This window comes from Oryctolagus cuniculus, chromosome 2, assembly GCF_964237555.1.
Source record: "Oryctolagus cuniculus chromosome 2, mOryCun1.1, whole genome shotgun sequence".
Classification (NCBI taxonomy): Eukaryota; Metazoa; Chordata; class Mammalia; order Lagomorpha; family Leporidae; genus Oryctolagus; species Oryctolagus cuniculus.
This window is the reverse complement of record NC_091433.1, coordinates 9,617,407-9,629,557: the sequence shown is the minus strand read 5'-3', so window position 1 is coordinate 9,629,557 and position 12,151 is coordinate 9,617,407. Positions and strand designations below refer to the sequence as shown.

General features: G+C 40.9%; 1 long non-coding RNA gene across 1 annotated transcript in view; it reads left to right on the top strand.

Moving 5' to 3' along the window:
• Positions 1–12,151, top strand: part of LOC138843254 (uncharacterized) — a 146,160-nt gene that overhangs the window by 99,983 nt on the left and 34,026 nt on the right. The window lies entirely within an intron of this gene.

The following is a 12,151-nucleotide window of genomic DNA, read 5'->3' as shown; positions in this document are numbered from 1 at the left end:
TTGTAAATATTAATGGCAATTGAATTCACTTTCCTTTTTTGCTCTAATCTTTCTTCAGTTCTACCTAGGCTCCACATTGAAGATTTAGAATCCACATTTAAACTCATTCAAGTACTCCAAAGTCAATGCACCTAACCACTTTTCCATAAAACTATTTACGTCCTGTGGCCCCAAGTGAATTACTTTTCATATCCAACTATTTCCCTTCCATGTTCTATTCCAAATATTTTTCTGAACTCATAAAATTATTGTCAAATTAATGGATGAGATCTGTGCTAATTGCCTTATAGCACTCAGTGAACCTACTTTTGGGCTCTATATTCCTTAATAGATGACTCATATTCTTCCTCTAATTTTTTATTAAAGATTTTATTTATTTATTTGAGAGGTAGAGTTACAGACAGTGAGAGGAAAAGATGGAGGGAAAGGCCTTTCTTCCATTGTTTCACTCCCCAAATGGCTGCAACTGCTGGAGCTGCACCGACCTCAAGCCAGGAGCCAGGAATTCTTCCCTGTTTCACATGTGGGTACAGAGGCCCAACCACTTGGGGCATCTTCTACTGCTTTACCAGGCCAAGCAGAGAGCTGGATTGAAAGAGAAGCAGCCAGGACTAGAACTAGCACCCATATAGGATGCCAGAGCCGCAGGTGGAGGATTAACCCACCGTGCACTGTGCTGGCCCCTCTCCCTCTAATTTTGATCTCACTTGTCAATCCATCTAATTGAATTGTAAGAGCCCTACTGATAACTGCATACTATTTTCTTCTCCTAGTCATTTTTGGCACAAATTAATATAAAAAGGTAACTACATTATAATATGAAGATTAAAAGTTTATCATATTATTATTATAATGTTCAACTTCAAAACGTAGTTATTTATTTCTCCTCAGGCAGAAATCATTGGCTTGGATAATGGATACTGGAATATCTGGGTTTAGAGGAGATTGAAACTTTTTACTATGTGGTAAAAAGAAGGTGTCTGAGAGTTAGATGATAAGCTATGAATTTCTTGTGGCTAAGTTTCACAATCATCTATAGATTTATCCCTGTACATCTAAGAATGACAATGTAGAAGAGTGAAAACAAGAGTAGGCCAGAGGTGGAGAGAGTAAATTCTTGGTCCTCTTCTGCCCACTTGCTAGTTGGTATACTTAATGCCTTTGATATTCATTTAACATCTCCGGAAAATAGAGAAAATGATCTGCGTTAAAAATACCATTAAGGGGGGCCAGCACTGTAGCACACTAGGTTAACCTCCACCTGCAGCTCCGGCATCCCATATGGGCGCTGGTTCTAGTCCCGGTTGCTCCTCTTCCAGTCCAGCTCTCTGAAATGGCCTGGGAAATCAGCAGAAGATGGCCCAAGTGCTTGGGCCCCTGTACCCACATGGGAGACCTGGAAGAAGCTCCTGGCTCCTGGCTTCAGATCGGCATAGCTCTGGGTGTTGCGTCCATTTGGGGAGTGAACCAACAGAAGGAAGACCTTTCTCTCTATCTCTCTCTCTCTCACTGTCTGTAACTCTACCTGTCAAATAAATAAAACAAAAAATCGGAAAATACCATAAAGGGCTTCCTTTATGATCCAGAATTTTGCTCATTGAGGTTGGCAGTACAAAGCATGGCATAGAAGACTCGGTTATTATATTAAGTGTTTTCAAAAAGAATTTAATGCTGATAAATACGTGTACACCTGTACAGATACATAAGTACACACATCACGAAGCCAAGAACAACACACTATTTTTATACTTAAATAAATGAAAATGATAACTGTGTTCAAATTCTAATGCAAAAAAATTGCTTAAAGTAGCATTACCAGAACAGTCCTTATGATAAAACCAAAATTTTGAGTTACCCTTTGAGGAATCACATAGAAAAGGGTTGCAATCATGGTCCAAACAGAAGGACAGACATTGACAAACATCAAGAGGTGGGAATAAGCAAAGGTAAGAAGGGGATGGATGGGAGAGCATGTGACCGATGTGAAAGCCAATTCTGAGTATGATGTTTAGAAATTTTGCAGAGCGACATTAACTGTGACTCTTTTTATTTAAAAAATACTTATGGAATTCTTATTATGTCTAAAGTCTTGTGCTGAGTTGCAAGATACAGATATAGGACAGACATGGTCCTAGTCTATAGGGATCTTTCCAGAAGGGGACCACTAAATTATAAATGAGCAAAAGGTAGAAGAGACAAGCACTGCAAAGGGAAAGTCCCAGAGATGGGGAGAGCGAAGAGAGGATTCAATTAAACTGTTCCGTGGAATATCTGTCACATCTCCCACCAACTCCTTTCCTCCAACATTCTTAAAGGCTCAGAGATGACCACTGCCCTGCAGTCATGTCCAACTCCTGAAATATAGCTGTTTAATTACATCTTTCTCCTCTACCATACTTGGACTCACAGAGACTGACTGATGCTCTATTTAGCCTTATACTCCTATTGCCTAACCCAGAGTTTGGCACACGTACATAGGGTGAGGGATGAAGAACAATCCTTCCTCCTCTATGAAGAGTGCATCACCACAGTTTTTCTCTACAAGGACCTTGCTGTAATAGCGTCAATACAATTAGGAACTATTAAAAGAGGATGAATTCATGTAGTGGCCACTCTTCTCCATCTCAATTCTTTGCACATATTATTGCTTAGAAATTCTGTGTTGTAAATATTACTTGATCAGCAAGCAAACACAGCTCAGTTTCAAAGAAGAGCAATAGTTTGCTTTTTGCATGGATGTTTGGGCTGCATGATACAGTTACATCATTTATACTGCAAAGAGGGGTGGGCAAGCAAGAGATAGCTGGAGTTGGGTCCTTGTTTTATCACATTACATTGCTTTTCTTCTTTTCCTTCCTTGAATCTTAGGTTTGTAATGAACAATGGATGGATTTCAGAGGAGGATAAATAAATAAGTCATGCTAAAATGACAAAATGGGTAAATAGAATATAATGTGGAATGAAATGTAAATTGAATTTAGACAAACACTTCTAAAGCCTTACCATCCTACCCTATCCAAATGCTTCAGATTCCTACAGTGGCTTCCATACACAGTTCTATTACATGTTGCCACTCAAGGGCATTTGATGTTTTCTCTCTCTGGAAATTCATTTGCATTTAAATGATTTGAAATAATCATAAAAGCCAAGTGCTATGAAGTTTGAAATTAGTTACTGTCTATAAATTGCAATGCCATTAAAAGATGATTGTGAAGAGCTTTGCTGTCTCAAATGTAGGCAGATTAAAATCTAACACAGTACACCTTGTTACAAACCTGTAAAGAATGATGGGATACAGAGTTAAATTGATTTTTTCTCCTACCAGTGCCTATAAATGTGATGCACTTGTGTTTATTCTCAGAGTAAAAAAAAAAAAAAAACTTTTTCATCTGGCTGATATACGTCCCATTTAAATATAATACTTTTATAAAACTTTATGGATTTATTTTTATCTTTTATGGAAAAATGAAAGGAAGAGAACTGCATTGCATTTTACTTTTAAACCAGACAATCTGGCAGCATAGTTTGTTGGAGAAGCTTGGAAAACACCAAGTGCAGTGTGAAGGCCTAAGGTCAATGTTCCATCCAACAAAGAAACTCCTGTTCTGCCTGTTCTGGAAGAATCAAGCACCTGCAGTGCCTGCATCACTTATGGGTGCTGGTTCAAGTCCCGGCTGCTTGGCTTCCAATCCAGCTCTCTGCTATGGCCTGGGAAAGCAGTAGAAGATGGCCAAGTCCTTAGGCCCCTGCACCCACATGGGAGACCCAGAAGAAGCTCCTGGATCCTAGCTTTTGATCAGCTCAGCTCTGGCCATTGCTGTCATTTGAGGAGTGAACCAGCAGATGGAAGACCTCTCTCTCTCTCTCTTGGCTCTACCTCTCTGTACCTCTGACTTTCAAATAAATAAAATAATAATAAAAAAATCAAGCAGCAGCATTACAGTTGCTTAAAGTTCAGGATCGAAGATCACATATTTTTGTTTTAATTCCATAGCTACGTGACCCTAGTCAAGTGGTTTAGGCTTTTGCTTTTCAAACTAGGAATAATAACAATATCTGTATTGCAGAATTATGACAAGAGTAGGAAAAAATGGCAACTTGGAGCCAGCATTGTAGCCTAGTTAGTAAAGCTGCTGCCTGTGATACCAGTATCACATATGAGCACTGATACGTGCCCTGGTTGCTCCACTTCTGATCCAGCTTCCTGCCAATGGCCCAGTAAAAAAAGTGAAAGCAGTTAATCCAAGTATTTGGGCCATGCATCCACATGGAAGACCTAGATTAAGCACCTGGCTTTGATGTAGTTCAGGGGAGTGAAATAGCAGATATATTTTCTCTCTCTCTCTCTCTCTCTCTCTCTCTCTCTCCATCTGCATCCCTGACTTTGAAAAAAAAATCTTAAAAAAAGAAATGATATAATTAAGCATAAACTACGGTTTCTAGGTCATAACAAGTAACTCAACAAATATTAGCTGTTAATTATTTTACAAGACATATCAAAAATGTTCCTACCTTGATTCTGTCTCCTAGTCTCAAAATTCTCAATATTTCAGATGGTTTTCATATGTAGCCTAAGATTTGACTTGATGCTCCTTTCATTAAACATGGGATATTTGTTCTTTCCTTTTGAATCTGGACTCTTGATTTTTTGTCCAATAGAATACACAGGAAATTACAAGCCAGTTTCTGGGTCCAAGCTTCGGGGAAACTGGTAGTTTCTACTTCCTTACTCTTGGAGTACTCATGTTTAGAAGATCGTTACCATCATGTTTTTTTGTTTATTTATTTTTAAAGACTTATTTATTTATCTGAAAGACAGAGTTACAGAGATGCAGAGGGAGAAAGAGGGTGGGGGAGCCTTCTATCTGCTGGTTCACCCCCCAGATGGCTGCAATGGCCAGAACGGAGCCAATCCGAAGCCAGGAGCCAGGAACTTCTTCTGGGTCTCCCACACGGGTGCAGGGGCCCAAGGACTTGGGCCATCTTCTACTGCTTTCCCAGGCCATAGCAGAGAGCTGGATCAGAAGTAGAGCAGGGGCCGGCGCGGCGGCTCAATAGGCTAATCCTCTGCCTGCGGCACCAGCACCCCAGGTCCTAGTCCCTGTCGGGGCGTCGGATTCTGTCCTCGTTGCCCCTCTTCCAGGCCAGCTCTCTGCTGTGGCCCGGGAGTGCAGTGGAGGATGGCTCAAGTCTTTGGGCCGTGCACCCGCATGGGAAACCAGGAGAAGCACCTGGCTCCTGGCTTCGGATCAGCGAGGTGGGCTGGCTGCAGCGGCCATTGTGGGGTGAACCAACGGAAAAAAGGAAGACCTTTCTTTCTGTCTCTCTCTCTCTCTCTCTCTCTCACTGTCCACTCTGCCTGTCAAAAAAAAAAAAAAAAAAAAAAAAAAAAAAAAAGTGGAGCAGGGGCCGGCAAAATCTTCCGCCTGTGGCGCCGGCATCCCATATGGGCACCAGGTTCTAGTCCTGGCTGCCCCTCTTCCATTCCAGCTCTCTGCTGTGGCTCGGGAAGGCAGTGGAGTATGGCCCAAGTGCTTGGGCCCCTGCACCCACATGGGAGACCAGGAGGAGGCACCTGGCTCCTGGCTTCGGGTCGGTGCAGCGCCAGCCATAGCGGCCATTTGAGGAATGAACCAATGGAAGGAAGAGTCACTCTCGCTCACTGTCTATAACCCTACCTGTCAAATAAAAAAAAAAAATAGAAAAAGAAGTGGAGCATCCGGGACTAGAACCAGTGCCTACATGGGATGCTGGCACTGCAGGTGGCGGCTTCACTGCTTCAGCACTGGCCCCTAGCCAGTATGTTATGAGGAAAGTCAGCCACCCCAGAGAGTGGCCCGTGTGCAAAGAATATAATAGCTAGCTGCGTTAGCCTGCTAGCACTGCAGTAACAAGGCACTGCACACTGAGTGGCTGACACAAGAGAAACTGTGCTCAGTGTCAGGGGCCAGAAGTCTGTGATCCAGGAGTCGACAGGGCTGATTACTTGAGAGGGCTGTAAGGGAAGCCTCTGATGGGAACCCCTGAGCTTACAGATGGTCCCCTTCCCCTTATGCATACATGTACTGTCTTCCCTCTGAATTTGTCTATGTCCAAATTTCCCCTTCTTATAAGGATACCAATTGTTTAGAGTAGAATCCACCTTAATGATTTAATTCTGACTTGACTGTATAAAAATGCTATCTCAAATGAGATCAGCCTTCTGAGGTACTGGGGATAGGACGTCAACATACGAATTGTTGGAGAGTACAGTTGAACCTGTGGCACTGATGCTAGCTTTTAGTCATCTGGATGTGGTAATTCAAAAATGGATACTTTTAATCCAATCATACTGCATGAGCCCTGCATGAACTGATGATCATAGGGAGAATAAATGATTCTTATTTTAAGCCACTAAATTTGGCATGGATTATTATGCAGAAACTGGTAAACTCAATCCACACTGTTCTTTGGATTGGACATCTGCCATTATTTTTCATGACAGAATTTCTGACCTTTGACTGACCCTTTGTTTCAATTTTTTCCTGGATGTCTTAGATTTGTAATCCAGTTTTTGTATCTAAGAAACAAAACCAGTTTTGTATGACATACAAATTGAAAAAAATTACACATAACCTGTTCTCCATGCCCTTTTACTTCAAACATTAGTTTGGACAACTGATCACAGCAAAGTTCCCATAAAGTCACTGAAAGGAACAATCTGGCTTGTGACAGGAGGTAACAATAAGGGAACTCTTGAAGAAAGCAGTCTACAGTGTCAGGGGAAACATGGGGTTAAAATCACTTTTTCAAAATTAGTCATTGCTTCTTCTGACCCTTTTTATTGTAACACTTGCTAATGCTTGCTCAAATTACTAGCTTCATTTTCTATCACCTTTCTTGTTGCTTTCTTGTTGCTCCCCTCAGTGGGACCAGGACATGATTTTGTTCTTCTCTTCAAACGAGTGAAGATAATCTTTCCTATCTGAGGCGGTCACAACTGGGAGCATCCAGTTGGAAATCTGGCCAAGCCTTTTGAGGGGGACAGGATGGGAGCTGAGATGATGAAGTTCGTAGATGTGCAAACCACAGGGCCAGAGTAAACGTGGAGAGGAACAGGGCCAGGTGTTGTTGATTGCTTCTCCATCTCTCTTTGGTTTTCATGGTCATCCTATCAATTTTCCTTCCAAGCACAGATGCTGAGGGAAATGGGAAAATCCAATTAGCTCGGAGGCCCTGGCCGGGGCTCCATGGAGAGGAAATCCTGGCACTTCCAGATGCAGACACTTTGATCTTGGTCCCCTGAGGCCTCCAAGTGCCATCGTAGCTGCAGATGTCACTGAGACTATGTGAGATTCAGCACTGCAGGCTGGTTTAACACACGTTCAAGAGTGGCTTAAACTAACGTTACTGACTAGAAGATATGCACTTGAACTTGTGGGAAATGTTTTGCAAAAATATAATATTTTTAAACTCATAGACTGGAATTATTGTGAGAAGTAACTGACTTGCAGAAGTAGGTTATATATGATTAATAGTGCTACAGAAATTAAGAGAGAATAAGATGATTTTCTGACTATAATTCAGAAAGTTTGTGAGTAAATGGAATTAAAAGGCTATGTATTCATGAGAACCTTTTAAAGACTTTCATATTATCCCATAAGACAACTAAGCCTTTTCTCTTCACAACTAACAAGTTGACTGTGCAATGTAAAAATAGCCAATTTAATCTCTACTTCAAAGACCTAAGTTCATAATTATATTAGTCATGCAGAATATTTGCACAGCTTTCTCCCCAACTCCCACCCACAGTATTTTATTATTTTTAGGTGATCTCTTCCCAAATTCAGATGTAGCAATTGCTCCTGTACCTGAAGAGTGAAGAAGCTCCATTTAAGTTTTACAGTTTGGGGCTCAAATGTTCCTTAAGAGACCCAAACTCAAGGAATTTACATATAAACCGATGTCATGATTGCACTCAGTATTTACACACCCATAGATACTCCTTAATCTCAGACCTTCTATGTGAGGGAATAAGTCAGGGGGTGAAACAGAAAGAAAGGAGTGAGTATGTGTTCTTTCTTTAACAGTGCAATCGAAAAAGAATAAGATGTGTATCTTTCAAGGCAGGCGGCATGGTGTCCATTTTCATTCACCTAAGAGGTGGTGTTACATAAACACACAGAGAGATAAAGGAGATAGTTTGAAGATGACCTTGTGGCAATGACTTCATAGGGAATAAAACCAATTTAAATGCCAATTGTTCTGGGGTGGTGCTGTAGAGCAGCGGGTTAAAGCCCTGGCCTGAAGCGCCAGCATCCATATGGGCACTAGTTTGAGACCTGGATGTTCCACTTCCGATCCAGCTCTCTGCTATGGCCTAGGAAAGCAGTAGAAGTTGGCTCAAGTCCTTGGGCCCCTGCACCCATGTGGTAGACACGTAAAAAGCTTCTGGATCCTGGCTTCGGATCGGCGCATCTTCAGCCATTGCGGCCAATTGGGGAGTGAACCATCAGATTCTCTCTCTCTCTCTCTGCTTCTCCTCTCTCTGTGTAATTCTTACTTTCAAATAAATAAATAAATAAATAAATCTTTTTTAAAAATGCCAATTCTTCACTGAGTAGTTAGCCTTTCCTCTATTAAATATTTAGTTGTGATATTTGTAAACCTGTAATCAGGCCAGAAGATTAAATCATCTTATCAGTGTTACATCTTATCAGTGTTATGATTATGTGTGAACTATATGTCATCTGAATTCCTAGCTTCTTATCAAATTATATAAAGTAAATGTAATAAGAGCTATCAATCACCCAGATAGGCTTCTTCATTTCCTACAATGCAATGGTGGTAGTGGTGGTGGGAAATGTTCATTTAATGGCAAGGCAAGAACAGTTAGAATAAGTGCTATAGAAAGGAACTGAAATTCATAACAGATGAAATGGATCTGGACAAGCCTTATAAGATGTAGAGAGGGCCAGCGCAGTGGCTCAATAGGCTAATCCTCTGCCTTGCAGCGCCAGCACACCGGGTTCTAGTCCCTGTCAGGGTGCCGGATTCTGTCCCGGTTGCCCCTCTTCCAGGCCAGCTCTCTGCTGTGGCCCGGGAGTGCAGTGGAGGATGGCCCAAGTCCTTGGGCCCTGCACCCCATGGGAGACCAGGATAAGTACCTGGCTCCTGCCTTTGGATCAGCGCGGTGTGCCGGCCACAACGCGCTGGCCCCGGCGGCCATTGGAGGGTGAACCAAGGGCAAAGGAAGACCTTTCTCTCTGTTTCTCTCTCACTGTCCACTCTGCCTGTCAAAAAAAAAAAAAAAAAAAAAAAAAAAGATGTAGAGAATTTTACCTCAGCCTACAAAGATAAGATTGCTTTTGATACTTAGCATTCAGACTATAAACACTTCCAAAAGTCTAAAGCTCTTATATGTACAAATAAAGATGCTCTAAACAACTGGTTTTTGTTTGGATATGTTTCATTTTTCTAAGGTAAAAGACCAGGATGGCGATTGCTGGATCATTTGCTTAGAGTAGATTTAAGTTTTTAAAGAAAGAGCAAAGTGTTTTCAAGAATAGTTGTAACAGTATTTCCCTACCAGAAGTTTATGGAAAGTCTAATTTCTACACATCCTCACCAGCATTTGGGGTTGTCACTATTTTTATATTTATTCATTTTCATAAAAGTAGATTTTTATTAAGATAAAATGGTTTTCAGAATGGATCACACAACATATCCAAATGTATGCTAATGTAAGAGATATATACAAACAAAAAATTTGCAAAGTTTGACAGTTAAATACGCATCAGGGAAATGTAAACACAAAGAAAGCAGGAATGGGTAAATTAATAACAAAATGAGGAAGAAAGGGCGTATTATTATATAAAGGGCATCATTCAGTGAAGAAATATTGTAAGTATATATACCATGTCTTATATCATCCTTATTTTTACTGTATACATTGGTATATATATGTGTATATATATATATATACATATGCTTCTAACTATGTATATCTATATTTATATGGGTTTCATGTGTGAGAGAAAACATGTGATATTTGTTTTTCTGTGTCTGGCTTATTTCACTTGACATAATTAACTCTAATTTTATTCATTTTATTGCAAATGCCAGAATTGCTTTTTGTTCTATGGCTGAGTCGATTCTATTGTGTATATGTACCACATATCTTTATCAATTCATCCATTGACAAGCATTTAGATGTTCCATAGCTTTGCTGTTTTAAAAAGTGCTGCAATCAACATGGGTATGCAGGTATTTTTTTCACATGCTGACTTCATTAATTTTGGATATATTCCCAGAAGTGGGATAGCTGGGTCATATGGTAGATCTCTTTCTAGTTTTCTGAGGGACCTCCATAGTGTTTTCCATAATAATTGTATTACTTTGCATTCCCACCAACAGTGTCACTATATTTTCTGATCCAGCTATCCTAATAGATGTCTAGCAACATCTCATTATGCCCCTAATTTACATTCCCCTAATGACCAGTTGAGCATCTTTACGTGCTTATTTTCCAAATAATTTCCTCTTTGGTGAAATGTCTCATCATGTCTTTCACTCATTTTCTGATTGGCTAGTTTATTTTTTAATGCTGAATTTTGAAAGATATCATGTATTTTAGTTAGAAGTCATCTTTTTGCCAGATGTGTGTTTTGCAAATGTTTTCTCCTGATCCATCATTTGCCTTTTCATTTTCAAAAACATTTCTAATTTTGGTGAAGTCCAATTTATCAATTTTCTAAGTGGACTCTGCTTTTGGTATTGTCTAAGAACTGTTCACTAAAACCTAAGTCTCAGATATTTTTCTCATGTTCTATTCTAAAAAAATTTATAGCTATATGTTTTATATTGAACTCTATACTCCATTTTGAGTAAATTTTTGTAAAAAAATTATGAGGCTGGGGCCGGTGCTCTGGTGCAGCGGGTTAAAGCCCTGGCCTGAAGTGCTGACATCCCATATGGGTGCTGGTTCTAGTCCTGGCTGTTCCTCTTTTGATCCAGCTCTTTGCTATGACCTGGGAAAGCAGTAGAAGACGGCCCAAGTCCTTGGGCCCCTGCATCCATTTGGGAAACCTGGAGGAAGCTCCTGGCTCCTGGCTTCAGATTGGCGAAGCTCCAGCCGTTGAGGCCATCTGAGAAGTGAACCAGCAGATAGAAGACCTCTCTCTCTCCTTCTACCTATCTCTGTAACTCTGTCTTTCAAAATTTTTTTTTTTATTTGACAGGTAGAGTTATAGACAGTGAGAGAGAGACAGAGAGAAATGTCTTCCTTCTGTTGGTTCACTCCCCGTGTGCCGATCCGAAGCCAGGAGCCAGTTGCTTCCTCCTGGTCTCCCATGCGGGTGCAGAGACCCAAGCACCTGGGCCATCCTCCGCTGCCCTCCCAGGCCACAGCAGAAAGCTGGACTGGAAGAGGAGCAACCGAGACTAGTACCCAGTGCTCCAACCGGGACTAGAACCCCGGGTGCTGGCACCGCAGGTGGAGGATTAGCCAAGTGAGCCATGGCACCGGTCCTGTAACTCTGTCTTTCAAATAAATAAAATAAATCTTTTTTTAAAAAATGTATGAGGCTGAATCAGCCCTTAAGGCATTCAGATCTGGCTAAAAAGTCCATGAGAGCATTTCAGGCATGGAAAGTCAAGACACTGTGGCAAAAAATATTCTAAATGAAAGATCTCTGTGAGTGAGATCCCTGTGGAAAGAAGGGGCCATCAAAGAAGGAGGTACCTTTCTCTGAAGGGAGGCGAGAACTTCCACTTTGACTATGGCCTTTCCATATAAGGTCAGAGTTTGTGAACTCAAGAGGCTTCATAGCCTTGGCAACTCATGACAAGAACCTCAGGTAATCACTGATATCATAAATAAGAGTGTCAATTGTTAAATTAACAACAGGAGTCACTGTGCACTTACTCCCCATGTAGAATCTCTGTCCTTAATGTGTTGTACTATGTGAATTAACGGTAAAACTTGTCTTCAAACAGTACTTTATACTTTGTGTGTCTGTGTGAGTGCAAACTGTTAAAATCTTTACTTAGTATAGAGTTGATCTTCTGTATATAAAGATAATTAAAATGAATCTAAAAGAATGGGATGGGAGAGGGAGTAGGAGGTGGGATGATTTGGGGGTGGAAGGGTGGGTTTAGGGGGAAGAACATC